This window comes from Bombina bombina, unplaced genomic scaffold, assembly GCF_027579735.1.
Source record: "Bombina bombina isolate aBomBom1 unplaced genomic scaffold, aBomBom1.pri scaffold_422, whole genome shotgun sequence".
Lineage (NCBI taxonomy): Eukaryota > Metazoa > Chordata > Amphibia > Anura > Bombinatoridae > Bombina > Bombina bombina.
The window spans coordinates 324,620-342,516 of NW_026511779.1; positions in this window are offsets into that span (position 1 = coordinate 324,620).

A 17,897-nucleotide genomic window follows, 5' to 3' on the forward strand; every position below is an offset into this window, starting at 1 on the left:
TGTTAAGCAGATATGAGTGGTGGCTGGCACAGAGCAATTAACCACAGTATATGCTGTGTGAGCCTGAGACACAGGCCTGATAGAAAATGAAATTAGATTACACTAGCAAAATGATTTAAAAGTTTTTTTTTAAAAATTTACAATAATGTTAAGCAGATATGAGTGGTGGCTGCTGGCACAGCAATTAACCACAGAAGCCTGACACACAGGCCTGATTGAAAATGAAATTAGATTACACTAGCAAAATGATTTAAAAGTTTTGTTGTTTAAATTTACACTAATGTTAAGCAGATATGAGTGGTGGCTGCCTGGCTGGCACAGAGCAATTAACCACAGTATATGCTGTGTGAGCCTGAGACACAGGCCTGATAGAAAATGAAATTAGATTACACTAGCTAAATGATTTAAAAGTTGTTGTTTTTTAAATTTACAATAATGTTAAGCAGATATGAGTGGTGGCTGCTGGCACAGCAATTAACCACAGTATATGCTGTGTAAGCCTGACACACAGGCCTGATAGAAAATGAGTTTAGATTACACTAGCAAAATTATTTAAAAGTTTTGTTGTTTAAATGTACACTAATGTTAAGCAGATATCAGTGGTGGCACTAATCACAGTATATGCTGTGAGCCTCACACACAGGCTGAAAGCCAGGCAAATGCAAATAAAATTACAAATAATAAAAAAAAAATGACTGAAGTTCTAGCCCTAAAAAGGGCTTTTTGGGGTGCTGTCCTTACAGCAGAGATTAGATGAGTCCTTCTGGACTGTAGTGGACACTAAATACACTAGCCTAGCTATCTATTTCCCTATAATGTCAGCAGCAGCAACACTAAAGCTCCTCTCACTAAGAAAGTAAGATCGTAATGAATCTAAAATGGCTGCTGCCCAGGAGCTGGGAGGGTCTGGGAGGGAGTGTCTGCTGCTGATTGGCTCAAATGTGTCAGAAGGCTGTGAGATACAGGGTCAAAGTTTCCTCAATGATGACAAATAGGGGGCGGATTGAACATCGCATATGTTCGCCCGCAGCGGCAAACGCGAACAAGCTATGTTCGCCGGGAACTGTTCTCCGGCGAACTGTTCACGACAACACTAATTGATGGCTATACACATATGCCTCTTGTCATTGGCTGGGTACCTGTAATGCATGACTGCTATGGAGCTGATTTTAACAATGTGAATTAGAGCATGTAATTTGTTTTTCACAATAACCGCCCTTTAAATGCATGGATTATTAAAAACACATTAACATTTGTGTTGAAAGCCAAGTTAAAATTCAAGTATTAATCAACCAGCTTTCTTGGTTGCCAGGTTGTTACAAAACAACCTTTTTTTTAAATTAAGAAACCTGGGTTCAGAAGCACTTCAGACTGGACCACACCTTTCCCACTTTTAGGCTGTATAAATTTTCAGTTCGCTTCAGGGGAAATAGCAATTGGCAAAAATAAACAGTGCATTGTAAGCACATTTTACGCAATATTTAGCCTGTGAAACCCTGTCCTATCAAGTTTCAAATACTGTATGATTTTTTTCTAATTAACAAAGACCCATGTGGATAGATAGATAGATAGATAGATAGATAGATAGATAGGCAGAAATACAGATATATAGATAGATAGATAGATAGATAGATAGACAAAAAGATAGAGATAGATAGATAAATAGATAGATTTGCATAAATGTCTCTGATAAGGTTTTGAGTTAACTCTTGGGGGCCAATTTATTATCTGTCGGACGGTCATGATCCGCTGTAGCGGATCATGTCTGCCCGATATCGCTGTATGCCAACAGCATACGCTGTTGGCATTTAACATTGCACAAGCAAAACTGCTCGTGCACTGCCACCCCCTGCAAATTTGCGGCCAGGGGGTGTCAATCAACCTGATCATATGCGATCGGGCAGATTGATGTTCGCAGCCTCAGAGGCAGCGAACAAGTTAAGGAGCAGCGATCTTGAGAAACAAAGGCATTTGGGCCGATACGGGGCTTGGTAAATCGGCCCCTTACTGTGGACACACAGCCAGCAGTAGGTCACAAGTATGCACATTTTTAGTTGCACATGCTATGAACAGTGGTGATGTCACACTTTCCCTCACCCTAATACTTGAATGGACATTAAAAAAAGACAACATATACATAGTAGATAAAATTAAATATTAAAAGCAATGCTTAGGGCCTGATGATCTAAAGCTCTCCGCTCATGTGAAATTACTTAAAATGATCCTCCAGCACTGCGAGATCCCTAGTGAAATTTTGAAAAGGCAGATTTTTACACTTTGTGCTTTGTATTCATTATTACTTTACACAATAGATTACATTTTATTACATTTAAACTTACTGTTTTGTATTTTATTTTGTATACAGCAGTGTATTTAGGATTGTGATTTTACACATTCTGATTATGCTTTCACAGTTTGTGTAACTAACAAATTAGCATCATACTTTCTATATTTATGCATATCTTTCACAATATATATTGTACTTTGTATTTCTTGTATTTAAAATAAAACTTCAGCTTTCCAGAGAGCTTCATTAGTTTCTAGGCGTCTGATAATCAAACATTCTCTACTTTGGAGAAAAATGATCATGCAGAAAGGGGCTAAACAGGGGCACAACTTACTGCATTTTCTAAGAAAAAGGGGAGAATGGGGAAGTCCCAGAGAGATGAGCGATGCCTTCCATAGAAAGTGATGAAACTCTATAGGATACAAAATTTCACATAGGGGAGAAACGGTAACTGGAAAACACCTCTGACTGTTATAAAGGCTCAGATTTAATCAATTACAAATTAAACTGAAATGTTTTCACTACAATTTGACTTGCTTTTTTCTATATTTTAGTAGATATTACTTTTCTGCTAGTTAAAATAACTGTATTAAGAATTGTTAGCAAACTTCACTTGCATATAGCTGGCGAGATAAATCAGTTAGACCAGCTTGTTTAAAATGCTTACATAATTTCACAAGATTTGTGAGAGAGCTTCAGGCATACCCTGGGAACGCCCCTGTTCAGCCTAGGGAACTACCTGTACCTACCACTCTCTGAAACTCTCAGTTTAAAGGGACAGTAAACCTTAAAAATAATGTTATATAATTCTGCACATAGTGCAGAATTATATAACATTATAGTAGCCAAACATTAAAAAACATAATTGTACCCTATTAATTTAAAAAAAAAACGCTGTTTCACAGACCCGCTCTCTGCTGAGCGGGTCTGTTATATTAAGTCAGCGCATCGGGCCAGCTGTATAGTCACAGCCCGGCCAGACCGCGCCATAAGACTAAGTGCAGCTCGCTCCTGTCACAGGAGCGAGCTGCACTTAGTCTTATGGCGCGGTCGGGCCGGGCTGTGACTATACAGCTGGCCCGATGCGCTGACTAAATATAACAGACCCGCTCAGCAGAGAGCAGAGAGCGGGTCTGTGAAACAGCGTTTGTTTTTTTAAATTAATAGGGTACAATTATGTTTTTTAATGTTTGGCTACTATAATGTTATATAATTCTGCACTATGTGCAGAATTATATAACATTATTTTTAAAGTTTACTGACACTTTAAGTTTACAATGGAGTAAATACAAAGTGCAATGTCATTTGTAAAAGATACACAGAAATATACAAAGTATGATCCTAATGTGTTGAAATATATTGAAGAATAATGGCTTTATTGATTCTATCCATTACCTTTTCAAGCCTTCACAAAAAGCTATTGTATGCCGGAAAAGCATTTATTCCCTCTGTTATAATCAGTGAAAATATGAAATATTACCTTGATAAAAACTCCACTAAACAATCATGTTGGAGGGTTGCAAAACTAACTGGCAATCCTAGTTATACATTGTATTAACTATTCTGCTAAATAATTTCAGAAATGAAATAATACTTATCAAAATATCCATATCATGGCTTATTTAAAAGACTGCACATTTAAATAAAGGTAATGCAGAAAACCTGAAACCCATCTTTTCTGGTGACTATAAAATCTATCTAATTTATGTGCCTACTTTTTTAGTATTTATAAGTAGGAAATGAAAAGTTTTACTATTTCTACATAGCCAAAGTATGGAAAGTTTGGTAGGTATATTGTAGTATCCTTTATCTTGGCTCATCTTAGTAGCACTTATGAAAAGATTTTTAAAACAGTACAAGAAAAGAGGGAAAATCATGGAATTCTAAACCTGCCTTAGGGCTATGTTACAAGTGGAGTGGTAATGTTATCGCGACCATGTTAAGTTACATTCATATTACAAGTTGAAAGTAAATGCGATCGCGAGAACGCAATTGCATTTTACGCTCAAACTTTTACACAACTTCAAAGCTCATGTAAAGGGTTTGGGCTGAGAAAATAGTTGCACGAAACACAAAAAAAGTAATAATATCTTTTTGGACTTTCACTATCCAGCCCCTACACTATTTACCCCTAAACCACCATAATCCACCACTATTAGCCCCTAAACCACCATTACCCCATTGCTATTAACCCCCTTTTCCAGTAACCCCAAATCCGCCACATCCTCATCCTGCTACACTATTAACCCCTAAACCACAATGACTCCTACACTATTAATCCATAACTAGGCTGACCATATTGCCGTTTTAAAAAGGAACGCATATGAAAAATACATATGTCAGGGCTGTTTAAAGAAATGCTTTGAATAATGTTTTGTTATAACAACCCTAACATATGTATTTTTCAAGTGTCAATTTTAAAAGCAGCAATATGGTCAGCCTATCTATAACCCACCATTACCCCCACCCCAATAACCCCTACACTATTAACCCCTTAACTGTTGTTACCCCACCACAATAACCCCCTACTCTATTAACCCACTAACAGCTAAACCCCCAAGACCCCTAACCTAAGACCACAAAAAAGTCACAAAAAATAAAAAAACACTACCAGTAAAAAAAAGGACATTACAAAAAATAAACAAAAAAAAACAACACTACCAGGAAAATCCATATCCAAACACTAAGGAACACTATAAAAATAGCTACTCAAACATACTCTCTGTCACAGAGAGAGAGTTAACCAACCCTTTACCTGTCACCAGTTTGTGATGTAGAGAGCTAACCAACCCGTTCCACTTTAATCATATTTACACTGCCATGCCACTCCAGGCAAGTCTGGAGTATATCTGCTGCCACCATTTATTATTATTAAATAGGAAACCCTAAGGAAAACCGAGACTAATAGATTAAAACCTCAAATCACAATTTAGCAAAAATCAATCTTAAAACACAATACTGTTATTTTTGTGTCATGAAGACTTCATGATTTTAGGATGTCAAGGGTAATTTTTTTTCTTTGCAATGTACAAGTTACTAATCTGTCTACGTTTGATTTGTCAATTTTTTAACCAACGTGACAAAGGTGTAAAAAATGTCATGTGAGCAGCAATATAAATGAGGTCACATGTATAAGAGAGGTTTCTTTCATGTAATTAGCAAGAGTCCATGAGCTAGTGACGTATGGGATATACATTCCTACCAGGAGGGGCAAAGTTTCCCAAACCTCAAAATGTATATAAATACACCCCTCACCACACCCACAAATCAGTTTTTACAAACTTTGCCTCCTATGGAGGTGGTGAAGTAAGTTTGTGCTAGATTCTACGTTGATATGCGCTCCGCAGCAGGTTGGAGCCCGGTTTTCCTCTCAGCGTGCAGTGAATGTCAGAGGGATGTGAGGAGAGTATTGCCTATTTTAATTCAATGATCTCCTTCTACGGGGTCTATTTCATAGGTTCTCTGTTATCGGTCGTAGATATTCATCTCTTACCTCCCTTTTCAGATCGACGATATACTCTTATATATACCATTACCTCTACTGATTCTCGTTTCAGTACTGGTTTGGCTTTCTACTACATGTAGATGAGTGTCCTGGGGTAAGTAAGTCTTATTTTCTGTGACACTCTAAGCTATGGTTGGGCACTTTTATATAAAGTTCTACATATATGTGTTCAAACATTTATTTGCTTTGACTCAGGATGTTCAACATTCTTTATTTCAGACAGTCAGTTTCATATTTGGGATAATGCATATAAATTAATCAATTTTTTTCTTACCTTAAAATTTGACTTTTTCCCTGTGGGCTATTAGGCTCGCGGGGGCTGAAAATGCTTCATTTTATTGCGTCATTCTTGGCGCTGACTTTTTTGGCGCAAATTTTTTTTTCTGTTTCCGGCGTCATACGTGTCGCCGGAAGTTGCGTCATTTTTTTTTACGTTTTTTTGCGCCAAAAGTGTCGGCATTCCGGATGTGGCGTCATTTTTGGCGCCAAAAGCATTTAGGCGCCAAATAATGTGGGCGTCTTTTTTGGCGCTAAAAAATATGGGCGTCACTATTGTCTCCACATTATTTAAGTCTCGTTATTTATTGCTTCTGGTTGCTAGAAGCTTGTTCACTGGCATTTTTTCCCATTCCTGAAACTGTCATTTAAGGAATTTGATCAATTTTGTTTTATATGTTGTTTTTTCTATTACATATTGCAAGATGTCTCCGTTTGTCCCTGAGTCAGAAGCCACTTCTGGAAAAATGCTTAACTGAGTTTCAGTTCTACCAAAGCTAAGTTCATTTATCTTAAATGTTATAAATGTTTATCTTTAGCTATGGTTTCTAATAAGTTATTATGATATACTTTTACATGCAGATTCCATTAGTATTTATGCTTTATACATTTCCATTCTTAAGTGCAAGAAATGCTTAGAAGATTTATAAGAAATATTTTTTCTGATTAAGGCTATGTCTGACTTGGTGCCTTCTAATACGATTTTTAGGTCTTTTTCACTTCTCTTTTAATTATTGAAGTTTCAAATGACCAACAACATACTGATTTATCCTTCTTTGATGATGTTTTTTTCTCTTTCAGAAATTCTCTTCATCAGATATTGACACTAACAAATCTACTTTTTTATATAATTTCTTTATTATTAAAGTACATTTGTTCTTTGTTGAAGAGGTGTTGATTATTTTGGATATTAAGGTAACTAGTTCTTTAAGACTAGCTGACACTATTTCTGCCTTTTTATTTCTTCTGTGATTTCAGAGGTTTTCTTTCCAATTCCCCATACTAGGGAATGGAATAGGCTGAGAATTTTCTTTTATTTTTTATATTCTTTGTCAGCAGTTAAATTCAATTTGGAGGGTTCTCCAATTTATTGGAGCTATCTCTACTCCTACTAATTATGCTATTGTTTTTATAGCAAAATAGTATTTATTTTCCTTTACACTGTGTGCAGAATTATTGGGCAAATGAGTATTTTGACCACATCATCCTCTTTATGCATGTTGTCTTACTCCAAGCTGTATAGGCTCGAAAGCCTACTACCAATTAAGCATATTAGGTGATGTGCATCTCTGTAATGAGAAGGGGTGTGGTCAAATGACATCAACACCCTATATCAGGTGTGCATAATTATTAGGCAACTTCCTTTCCTTTGGCAAAATGGGTCAAAAGAAGGACTTGACAGGCTCAGAAAAGTAAAAAATAGTGAGATATCTTGCAGAGGGATGCAGCACTCTTAAAATTGCAAAGCTTCTGAAGCGTGATCATCGAACAATCAAGCGTTTCATTCAAAATAGTCAACAGGGTCGCAAGAAGCGTGTAGGAAAAACCAAGGCGCAAAATAACTGCCCATGAACTGAGAAAAGTCAAGCGTGCAGCTGCCAAGATGCCACTTGCCACCAGTTTGGCCATATTTCAGAGCTGCAACATCACTGGAGTGCCCAAAAGCACAAGGTGTGCAATACTCAGAGACATGGCCAAGGTAAGAAAGGCTGAAAATGACCACCACTGAACAAAACACACAAGCTGAAACGTCAAGACTGGGCCAAGAAATATCTCAAGACTAATTTTTCTAAGGTTTTATGGACTGATGAAATGAGAGTGAGTCTTGATGGGCCAGATGGATGGGCCCGTGGCTGGATTGGTAAAGGGCAGAGAGCTCCAGTCCGACTCAGACGCCAGCAAGGTGGAGGTGGAGTACTGGTTTGGGCTGGTATCATCAAAGATGAGCTTGTGGGGCCTTTTCGGGTTGAGGATGGAGTCAAGCTCAACTCCCAGTCCTACTGCCAGTTTCTGGAAGACACCTTCTTCAAGCAGTGGTACAGGAAGAAGTCTGCATCCTTCAAGAAAAACATGATTTTCATGCAGGACAATGCTCCATCACACGCGTCCAAGTACTCCACAGCGTGGCTGGCAAGAAAGGGTATAAAAGAAGAAAATCTAATGACATGGCCTCCTTGTTCACCTGATCTGAACCCCATTGAGAACCTGTGGTCCATCATTAAATGTGAGATTTACAAGGAGGGAAAACAGTACACCTCTCTGAACAGTGTCTGGGAGGCTGTGGTTGCTGCTGCACGCAATGTTGATGTCGAACAGATCAAAACACTGACAGAATCCATGGATGGCAGGCTTTTGAGTGTCCTTGCAAAGAAAGGTGGCTATATTGGTCACTGATTTGTTTTTGTTTTGTTTTTGAATGTCAGAAATGTATATTTGTGAATGTTGAGATGTTATATTGGTTTCACTGGTAAAAATAAATAATTGAAATGGGTATATATTTGTTTTTTGTTAAGTTGCCTAATAATTATGCACAGTAATAGTCACCTGCACACACAGATACCCCCCTAAAATAGCTATAACTAAAAACAAACTAAAAACTACTTCCAAAACTATTCAGCTTTGATATTAATGAGTTTTTTGGGTTCATTGAGAACATGGTTGTTGTTCAATAATAAAATTAATCCTCAAAAATACAACTTGCCTAATAATTCTGCACTCCCTGTATATAGTTGTATCTTATTTTTGGAAAATTATTTAGTTTCAGGTACTTTTCTTGGTCCTGTGATATTGCAATTGCTTCATTTTTTCTGTTTACTTTAAGATCAAGTATCAGATCATGATTTATTTTAGCATTGTTAAGGGACAACATTTACTAGACTAGGTGCCGTTGCATTTGTCTTGTTGTTTTGCATTTTGCAAGTCCTCTGTTTTGACTGGTCCTTTAAACTGGACTATCATGCTAATGATTTCATTTGTGTCTTCATTTTATTGAATATATTCGCAAATGAGGGTTAATCTATGTCTTTAGCTATTTTAGCTAGAAGAATTCTGTGATTTTAAAAAAAAAAAAAAAAAAAGAAAATCCATATTTCTTTTGTTCTAAGATAATCAATTATAATTGGATTCAATTCTTAACTGTTACTATGGGCTTCAAGATTGAGTTCTAAGACTAAAACTTTAAGCTTATACTAGTTTGGTTGTTCTTATTAAGGAACGAATCATGAGTTCTTTCCCAAGTAACATGTTTTTAATTGGGGTTCAAAATTAGCTCCCTAATGTTGCGATGCACGTGCCGTATTCCAGCTTGGCTGGTAAGGAGCAGGTTAAGACTTCTTTGAAATTTATTTGGTTCTATTTTGTCCAAATTTCTTTGATTTTATTCCAGTAAGGCTAACACTTTCTTTCAGTGTGTTTCTGTCCTATATATTTTGGATACTGTTGAGGCATGGCTGGGTACCCATGGGGTTCAAGCGCTGCTCAGACCTGGAATCTTCTGGGGTTTTTATTCCAGTTCCTTTTCTAGGAACTGGGTTTTGGAGTTTTATTCAAACTATTCTGCCTTTTTGTGGTCATTGATAGCATTATTTGTTTTCTTTAGATACAATAAATGCATATTCTTCATTTTTCTGTTTTCATTCAGATTATTTCCTGAGGATGCAGATTCTCATATGTTTCACTTGCTCTTCAGGACATAGTTAGAGGATCTTTTTTCAAAAGCTCTTGATTCCTCACGCAAGGGTCACCTTTTTTTTAGGTTTCCAGATGGTTTATGTCACTATCTTTGTCTCTATCAGACAAGGGACAATTTGTATTGGGTTCCGTCTGTCGGTACCTTTTAGTCTCTATTATTTCCTTCAGTTGCTATATATGCATAGAAGTTTTAACAGCATTGGATTCAATTCCCTTTGCTCATTTTCAATGGAAAGATCCTTTCCAGCTTTTTATGAGTGTTGTTTCTTCAAGAACATGGTTGGAGGATTAATTAACCAAAAAGTTTATTGATTCCTCAGACAAGAGTAACCTTTTTTTTTAGATTTCCGGATAGATTCAGTGTCCATGACTCTGTCTCTGTTGGACAGGAGACGTCTGAAATTGGTTTCAGCTTATCGAAACCTTCAGTCTCAATCATTCCCTTCGGTAGCCTTATGCATGGAATTTCTAGGTTCTTATGACTGCTGCATTGGACGTGTTCCCCTTTGCTCATTTTCACACGCGACCTCTTCAGCTCTGTATGCTGAACCAGTGGTGCCGGGATTATACAAAGATATCTCATTTAATATCTTTAAAACTGATTGTTTGACACCCTCTGACGTGGTACAGACCACCATCGTTTAGTTGAGGGGGCTTCTTTTTTTCTTCCAACCTGGACTGTGATCTCAACAGATGCAAGTCTGACAGGTTGGGGAGCTGTATGGGGGTTTCTGACAGCACAAGGGGTTTGGGAAATCTCAGGAGGTGAGATTACCAATCAATATTTTGGAACTCCGTGCAATTTTCAGAAGCTCTTCAGTCATGGCCTCTTCTAAAGAGAGAATCGTTCATTTGTTTTCAGACAGACAATGTCACAACTGTGGCATATATCAATCATCAAGGAGGGACTCACAGTCCTCTGGCTATGAAAGAAGTATCTCGAATACTGGTATGGGCGGAATCCAGCTCCTGTCTAATCTCTGCGGTTCATATCCCAGGTATTGACAATTGGAAAGCGGATTATCTCAGTCGCCAAACGTTACATCCGGGCGAGTGGTCTCTTCACCCAGAGGTGTTTCTTCAGATTGTTCAAATGTGGGGACTTCCAGAAATAGATCTGATGGCTTCTCATCTAAACAAGAAACTTCCCAGGTATCTGTCCAGATCCAGGGATCCTCAGGCGGAAGCAGTGGATGCATTGTCACTTCCTTGGAAGTATCATCCTGCCTATATCTTTCCGCCTCTAGTTCTTCTTCCAAGAGTAATCTCCAAGATTCTGAAGGAATGCTCGTTTTTTCTGCTGGTGGCTCCAGCATGGTCTCACAGGTTTTGGTATACGGATCTTGTCCGCATGGCTTCTTGCCAACTGTGGACTCTTCCGTTAAGACCAGACCTTCTGTCACAAGGTCCTTTTTTACCATCAGGATCTCAAATCCTTAAATTTAAAGGTATGGAGATTGAACGCTTGATTCTTAGGGGCCTAGTTATCAAGCCGTCAACCTCAAATACGCTGGAATTCCGCAGCGTATTTGTGGCGAGGCTGATACGCCTTAGTTATCAAAGGCTCGAGACCGGCAAAAGTAGAATTTTGTGACGTAAGCATCGATCCGCCGGACTCCGTCCGACACAGATCGATTCTTACGTCACTCCAGATGTTCCGCACACAAGTGCGGCACAATCTCACTACTTTTGCTAGTTATCAAAAAACTAGCAGGTACGCTCGGCACTTTTGCGGCCCAGCGTACCTGGTTTTCAATCCGCCACCCCTGGAGGCAGCGGATCCCATAGGAATCAATGGGAGTCTGACCATAGCGAAAGTACAAGTTCGCTGCTGACAGACATCCCATTGATTCCTATGGGAGCTGTCTACACCTAACACCCTAACATGTACCCCGAGTCTAAACACCGCTAATCTGACCCCCCCTACACCGCCGCAACTAAATAAAGTTATTACCCCCTAAACCGCCGCTCCCGGAGCCCACCGCAAGCTACTCTATACATATTAACCCCTAAACCGCCGCTCCCGGAGCCCACCGCAACTATAATAAATGTATTAACCCCTAAACCGCCGCTCCCTGAACCCGCCGCAACCTATATTAAATGTATTAACCCCTATCCTGCCCCCCCTACACCGTCGCCACCTATAATAAATTTATGAACCCCTAATCTGCCCCCCCTACACCGTCGCCACCTATAATAAATTTATTAACCCCTATCCTGCCCCCCACTACGCCGCCGCCACTGTAATAAAATTATTAACCCCTAAACCTAAGTCTAACCCTAACCCTAACGCCCCCTAACTTAAATATTAATTAAATAAATCTAAATAAATTAACTCTTATTAACTAAATGAATCCTATTTAAAACTAAATACTTACCTTTAAAATAAACCCTAATATAGCTACAATATAAATAATAATTATATTATAGCTATCTTAGGATTTATATTTATTTTACAGGTAACTTTCAATTTATTTTAACCATGTACAATAACTATTAAATAGTTATTAACTATTTAATAGCTTACCTAGCTAAAATAAAGAGAAATGTACCTGTGAAATAAATCCTAACCTAAGTTACAATTACACCTAACACTACACTATACTTTGATAAATTATTCCTATTTAAAAATAAATACTTACCTGTAAAATAAACCCTAAGATAGCTACAATATAATTAATAATTATATTATAGCTATTTTAGGATTTATATTTATTTTACAGGTAACTTTGTATTTATTTTAGATAGTTAGAATAGTTATTAAATAGTTATTAACTATTTAATAACTACCTAGCTAAAAGAAATACAAAATTACCTGTAAAATAAATCCTAACCTAAGTTACAATTAAACCTAATACTACACTATCATTAAATTAACTAAATAAACTACCTACAAATAACTACAATTAAATACAATTACATAAACTAACTAAAGTACAAAAAATAAAAAAATAAGTTACAAACATGTTAAAAATATTACAACAATTTTAAGCTACTTACACCTAATCTAAGCCCCCTAATAAAATAACAAACCCCCCCAAAATAAAAAAAATCCCTACCCTATTCTAAATTAAATAAATTTCAAAGCTCTTTTACCTTACCAGCCCTTAAAAGGGCCATTTGTGGGGGCATGCCCCAAAAAGTTCAGCTCTTTTGCCTGTAAAAGAAAAATACAACCCCCCCCCAACATTAAAACCCACCACCCACATACCCCTAATCTAACCCAAACCCCCCTTACAAAAACCTAACACTAATCCCCTGAAGATCATCCTACCTTGAGTCGTCTTCACTCAGCCGAGCCACCGATGGAACTGAAGAGGACATCCGAAACGGAAGAAGTTAATCCTCCAAGCGGCGCTGAAGAAATCTTCCATCCGATGAAGTCATCATCCAGGCGGCGCTGAAGAAGTCTTCGATCCGGCCGATGTCATCTTCAAAGAGGCGCTGAAGAGGTCTTCTATCCGGGCGAAGTCATCTTCCAAGCCGGGTCTTGAATCTTCCTTCCGCCGACGCGGAACCACCTTCTTCACCGACGGACTACGACGAATGACGGCTCCTTTAAGGGACGTCATCCAAGATGGCGTCCCCTCAATTCCGATTGGCTGATAGGATTCTATCAGCCAATCGGAATTAAGGTAGGAAAATCTGATTGGCTGATGGAATCAGCCAATCAGATTCAAGTTCAATCCGATTGGCTGATCCAATCAGCCAATCAGATTGAGCTCGCATTCTATTGGCTGATCGGAACAGCCAATAGAATGCAAGCTCAATCTGATTGGCTGATTCCATCAGCCAATCAGATTTTTCCTACCTTAATTCCGATTGGCTGATAGAATCCTATCAGCCAATCGGAATTGAGGGGACGCCATCTTGGATGACGTCCCTTAAAGGAGCCGTCATTCGTCGTAGTCCGTCGGTGAAGAAGGTGGTTCCGCGTCGGCGGAAGGAAGATTCAAGACCCAGCTTGGAAGATGGCTTCGCCCGGATAGAAGACCTCTTCAGCGCCTCTTTGAAGATGACATCGGCCGGATCGAAGACTTCTTCAGCGCCGCCTGGATGATGACTTCATCGGATGGAAGATTTCTTCAGCGCCGCTTGGAGGATTAACTTCTTCCGTTTCGGATGTCCTCTTCAGTTCCATCGGTGGCTCGGCTGAGTGAAGACGACTCAAGGTAGGATGATCTTCAGGGGATTAGTGTTAGGTTTTTGTAAGGGGGGTTTGGGTTAGATTAGGGGTATGTGGGTGGTGGGTTTTAATGTTGGGGGGGGTTGTATTTTTCTTTTACAGGCAAAAGAGCTGAACTTTTTGGGGCATGCCCCCACAAATGGCCCTTTTAAGGGCTGGTAAGGTAAAAGAGCTTTGAAATTTATTTAATTTAGAATAGGGTAGGGATTTTTTTTATTTTGGGGGGGTTTGTTATTTTATTAGGGGGCTTAGATTAGGTGTAAGTAGCTTAAAATTGTTGTAATATTTTTAACATGTTTCTAACTTATTTTTTTAATTTTGTAACTTAGCTTTTTTTATTTTTTGTACTTTAGTTAGTTTATGTAATTGTATTTAATTGTAGTTATTTGTAGGTAGTTTATTTAATTAATTTAATGATAGTGTAGTATTAGGTTTAATTGTAACTTAGGTTAGGATTTATTTTACAGGTAATTTTGTATTTCTTTTAGCTAGGTAGTTATTAAATAGTTAATAACTATTTAATAACTATTCTAACTATCTAAAATAAATACAAAGTTACCTGTAAAATAAATATAAATCCTAAAATAGCTATAATATAATTATTAATTATATTGTAGCTATCTTAGGGTTTATTTTACAGGTAAGTATTTATTTTATATATTTAACTAAATACTTACCTTTAAAATAAACCCTAATATAGCTACAATATAAATAATAATTATATTATAGCTATCTTAGGATTTATATTTATTTTACAGGTAACTTTCAATTTATTTTAACCATGTACAATAACTATTAAATAGTTATTAACTATTTAATAGCTTACCTAGCTAAAATAAAGAGAAATGTACCTGTGAAATAAATCCTAACCTAAGTTACAATTACACCTAACACTACACTATACTTTGATAAATTATTCCTATTTAAAAATAAATACTTACCTGTAAAATAAACCCTAAGATAGCTACAATATAATTAATAATTATATTATAGCTATTTTAGGATTTATATTTATTTTACAGGTAACTTTGTATTTATTTTAGATAGTTAGAATAGTTATTAAATAGTTATTAACTATTTAATAACTACCTAGCTAAAAGAAATACAAAATTACCTGTAAAATAAATCCTAACCTAAGTTACAATTAAACCTAATACTACACTATCATTAAATTAATTAAATAAACTACCTACAAATAACTACAATTAAATACAATTACATAAACTAACTAAAGTACAAAAAATAAAAAAAGCTAAGTTACAAAATTAAAAAAATAAGTTAGAAACATGTTAAAAATATTACAACAATTTTAAGCTACTTACACCTAATCTAAGCCCCCTAATAAAATAACAAACCCCCCCAAAATAAAAAAAATCCCTACCCTATTCTAAATTAAATAAATTTCAAAGCTCTTTTACCTTACCAGCCCTTAAAAGGGCCATTTGTGGGGGCATGCCCCAAAAAGTTCAGCTCTTTTGCCTGTAAAAGAAAAATACAACCCCCCCCAACATTAAAACCCACCACCCACATACCCCTAATCTAACCCAAACCCCCCTTACAAAAACCTAACACTAATCCCCTGAAGATCATCCTACCTTGAGTCGTCTTCACTCAGCCGAGCCACCGATGGAACTGAAGAGGACATCCGAAACGGAAGAAGTTAATCCTCCAAGCGGCGCTGAAGAAATCTTCCATCCGATGAAGTCATCATCCAGGCGTTCCGATCAGCCAATAGAATGCGAGCTCAATCTGATTGGCTGATTGGATCAGCCAATCGGATTGAACTTGAATCTGATTGGCTGATTCCATCAGCCAATCAGATTTTCCTACCTTAATTCCGATTGGCTGATAGAATCCTATCAGCCAATCGGAATTGAGGGGACGCCATCTTGGATGACGTCCCTTAAAGGAGCCGTCATTCGTCGTAGTCCGTCGGTGAAGAAGGTGGTTCCGCGTCGGCGGAAGGAAGATTCAAGACCCGGCTTGGAAGATGACTTCGCCCGGATAGAAGACCTCTTCAGCGCCTCTTTGAAGATGACATCGGCCGGATCGAAGACTTCTTCAGCGCCGCCTGGATGATGACTTCATCGGATGGAAGATTTCTTCAGCGCCGCTTGGAGGATTAACTTCTTCCACTCCGGATGTCCTCTTCAGTTCCATCGGTGGCTCGGCTGAGTGAAGACGACTCAAGGTAGGATGATCTTCAGGGGATTAGTGTTAGGTTTTTGTAAGGGGGGTTTGGGTTAGATTAGGGGTATGTGGGTGGTGGGTTTTAATGTTGGGGGGGGGTTGTATTTTTCTTTTACAGGCAAAAGAGCTGAACTTTTTGGGGCATGCCCCCACAAATGGCCCTTTTAAGGGCTGGTAAGGTAAAAGAGCTTTGAAATTTATTTAATTTAGAATAGGGTAGGGATTTTTTTTATTTTGGGGGGGTTTGTTATTTTATTAGGGGGCTTAGATTAGGTGTAAGTAGCTTAAAATTGTTGTAATATTTTTAACATGTTTGTAACTTATTTTTTTATTTTTTGTACTTTAGTTAGTTTATGTAATTGTATTTAATTGTAGTTATTTGTAGGTAGTTTATTTAGTTAATTTAATGATAGTGTAGTATTAGGTTTAATTGTAACTTAGGTTAGGATTTATTTTACAGGTAATTTTGTATTTCTTTTAGCTAGGTAGTTATTAAATAGTTAATAACTATTTAATAACTATTCTAACTATCTAAAATAAATACAAAGTTACCTGTAAAATAAATATAAATCCTAAGATAGCTATAATATAATTATTAATTATATTGTAGCAATCTTAGGGTTTATTTTACAGGTAAGTATTTATTTTTAAATAGGAATAATTTATTAAAGTATAGTGTAGTGTTAGGTGTAATTGTAACTTAGGTTAGGATTTATTTCACAGGTACATTTCTCTTTATTTTAGCTAGGTAAGCTATTAAATAGTTAATAACTATTTAATAGTTATTGTACATGGTTAAAATAAATTGAAAGTTACCTGTAAAATAAATATAAATCCTAAGATAGCTAGAATATAATTATTATTTATATTGTAGCTATATTAGGGTTTATTTTAAAGGTAAGTATTTAGTTTTAAATAGGATTCATTTAGTTAATAAGTTAGTTAATTTATTTAGATTTATTTAATTAATATTTAAGTTAGGGGGGCGTTAGGGTTAGACTTAGGTTTAGGGGTTAATAATTTTATTACAGTGGCGGCGGCGTAGTGGGGGGCAGGATAGGGGTTAATAAATTTATTATAGGTGGCGACGGTGTAGGGGGGGCAGGATAGGGGTTAATAGGTTTAATATAGGTTGCGGCGGGTTCATGGAGCGGCGGTTTAGGGGTTAAACTATTTATTTAGTTGCAGAGAGGTGCGGGATCAGCAGGATAGGGGTTAATAACTTTATAATAGAGGGCGACGGTGTAGGGGGGGCAGGATAGGGGTTACTAGGTATACTGTAGGTGGCAGCGGTGTCCGGGAGCGGCGGTTTAGGGGTTAATACATTTATAAGAGTTGCGGCAGGGTCTAGGAGCGGCGGTTTAGGGGTTAATACATTTATCAGAGTTGCGGCAGGGTCTAGTAGCGGCGGTTTAGGGGTTAGTAACTTTATTGAGTTGCGGGGGGCTCCGGGGGCGCCGGTATAGGGGGTAGAACAGTGCAGTTTAGTGTGAGTGCTTAGTGACAGGCTAGCAATAAAGCTGGGAAAAAGCCGAAGGGCAGCGAGATCGGATGAGTGATAACTCTCACAGTCCGCTGCTCATCGCCCCGCGGATTTTTGACAGCTTTTTTTGATAACTTAGGCGTATTTTTTCAGGTCCGCGGCGGCGAAGGTAGGCGAGCTTAGGCGGGCGTATTGGGCCGGCGAAGCCAGAAAAGTAGACGGCTTGATAACTACCCCCCTTAGTCAAAGAGGTTTCTCTGACTCTGTGATTAATACTATG